Source organism: Silene latifolia, chromosome X (assembly GCF_048544455.1).
Source record: "Silene latifolia isolate original U9 population chromosome X, ASM4854445v1, whole genome shotgun sequence".
Taxonomy (NCBI): Eukaryota; Viridiplantae; Streptophyta; class Magnoliopsida; order Caryophyllales; family Caryophyllaceae; genus Silene; species Silene latifolia.
In genome coordinates, this window is record NC_133537.1 from 31208191 (window position 1) to 31211248 (window position 3058).

The window sequence follows — 3058 nt, forward strand, 5'->3', positions numbered from 1 at the left end:
ACTATTTATGTTACATGTGACATGTGACATATTGACATTTGACCAAAATAATATGGAATCCATATTATCTCAAGTGGGCCGAAATATTAGAGGAGTTTTAGGGTTAAATTGTGTTTATATTTTAAATAGAAAACATAATTATGAAAAGCTAAAAGTAGCCATGCAAGCCTACTCACCTTGTGAAGACAATATGGGCATGCATTGGCTCCCCTAAAAGCCCTCTCCCCACCGGTTTTCCTTTAGCATTTAGAGAGTTTTCTTCTCTAAAAATTATTCATTCAATTACATTGATAATATTCTAGTGTTAGAAAGATAATTACCTCTCTACATTTTATGATAAACTAGAGAGATTATTTACTCCAAAATCTCTTCTCCTCTACCCGGTTTTAGGAGCAAAAATACCAACTATTTTTGGTTCAATTTTTCATAAGATTAATATTATACTAGATCAAATAATATTAATTAGATTAAGAGAAAGCCTTGGGTATAAAGCTTAGGGAGAGATCTTACACTTAGATCTTGTTCATCCATAAGGGAAAGCTCAAGAACAAAAGAAAAGGAGATTTCTTTTGTGCCCTATAAAACCGAATCATCAATGTAAGGACATTATTTCTCTTCCTTTATATTATTGTTTGCATGCATAAAATCCGTTTTAATTTTATGACAAATTAGTTTAGACATATATGAGTATGTTATTAATGTATATGAATCTACATTTCCTTCAATTGGTATCAGAGCCACGGTTGTTTGCATGCAAATTGGTTAAAAGTTTTTCCGAGTTATATGAATAACAAATAAAACTTATAAAATTTGTGTTATTATGATATATCACGAAATTATTACATGCATGTTAATATTTCTGGTCCTAAAGTGTTTTAGGATATTTTGGTTAATTTTTCGGATTTTTATTGTTCATATTTTATAATAATGACATTTAAATATGATTTTATGAGTAAAAATGTCATTTTTGGTCTAAAAATAGCTATACTTCGAATTTTCACTTGGTTTTTGGATATGTTGTCACATATAATATTTTGAGATAACCTGTAAATTTTCATAATTTTTGGACTTGTTATGCTCGAAAAATGAATTTTTCTTTATTAAATTCGGATTTAAGTGAAAAATAGGTTAATATGAGTTAAATTTCGAATCTGGTCATAGAAAATTAATATGTTGTCACATGCAATTTTACAAGATGTGTGTAAAATAATTGGATATAAAGAAGTCTTTTTGCATGATTTATGAATTTTTGAAGAAAAATGGCATAAATAGTGACATTATTAGTGAAAATTAATAAAAACATAATCTATGACTTAAGAAAAACGTCTAATGTTGCATTTTAATATATTTTTCAGATCTAAAATTGAAAAGTTAATGAAAATAATTTTTCCATGTTTTTATGATTATTTTATTATAATCGATAAACCGCAACATTGTTTTTCCGGAAAAATTTCGAAATTTTTAACCTAAGATTTTGAACATTATGAGTGTCATGGAATATTTCCAGAATGTTCATGAATTTAAATTTCAAATTTTGAATTTATTTGAAATTTTTAGATTTATTTGAAGTTTAATAGCTTATTTTTGTATTTTTGGTCCAATTATGAACAATTTTGTAAATAAAAGTTAATTATGGTCAAATTACTAGTGGAGACTATATTTTGAGTCCTAAGAGGTTAGGGTAATTAACTTATGCATAAATATGAGTTTATGTATTTTTGTGATTATAAAATGTTGAAATCACGCAAATCGCTAAAAACCGAGTAATATACGATATTGGCTAATTAAAAGGCGATTTAGCATAAAATTGAGCATGTTCATACATATTATAATGCTGCATTTTTCCTTTATGATTGTCATAATTTTAATTTATGTAATTTTGAATTATGTAATTTTACTTAGTATGGCCTTAGATTTTAATTGGTATTTCCGAAATGTATGGGAATATCGATTCGGTTGTAATTTTATTGTGATCTCGTATCACCGTTTTGTAATTTAATAGATTTATTTTATTTTAGTTACAAATGTATAATAGGAAATTATGTAATTTATTATGTAATTTTATTCATTCCGGAGTTCCAAAAGACGGATTACTTCAAGAATGGCGATACATAAAGACGGTGTTACCTCGAGATGCGTGCCACAACCGAAGTTCAAGGGACCAATGGAGTTGGTTTCGAATATGTAATAGTTTAATAGTTTTTCTATTTTAGGAAAGGCCATACTAGGATTTATTTATCTTTATGCTTGCATTTTATTTTATGTCGCATGCATCGCTAAATCGCCATAACTAAAACATGCATCCTTATTTTATCGAGTTTATCGACCGTGTCAATTCGAATTATCGTAGTTCACCGCTTTAGTTCACTTAAAACGTGATAGATAATAAATTGTTATGACCTCTCGCTAAAACAAACAATTGAGACATAGCCTTGCCAAATAGTAGAAACCATGAAAACCTATTTCGCGAGGGAGTGCACTCGGCCCTACCGGGGTACAAACCTTGTTACGTAGGGGAAGTGGGTGATGAATGTTAATCCACCGAGTTCATGTTAATGAGGGTTTCATCGGCCATACCGTGCCCAAGTTGATGTGGACTTGGATCATGGACACATTTATTCGAAATTTGGATTGAGCTCAACGGAAGTATTCGCGACCGTAGTTGCATGTGTTCCGGGCTATAGATAAATATTAGAGTAATTTTAGCGACCAAGAGTTCTAAAAGTAGAATCGATTAAAACGTTAATCCACCGAGTTATATTGATAAGGGTTTCATCGGCCATACCGTGCCCAAGTTAATATGAATTTGGATCTTGGAATCATTTACTATAGTTGGGTAGAGGTCACTATATAAATGTTCATATCTTGTTAATTTGCAAGTATGATTTAAAAAGACAAATGTTAATATTTCCTTTCCTCCATATTTGTAGTGAATTACAATGAATCCATCAAATGCTACCGCACCTATTACTATTGAGTCATATCACCATGTTCTTGACGACGTATGCTCCAACAATAATTTCGATACAACTAGAGAACTTCATTTTGGGATAGGTTC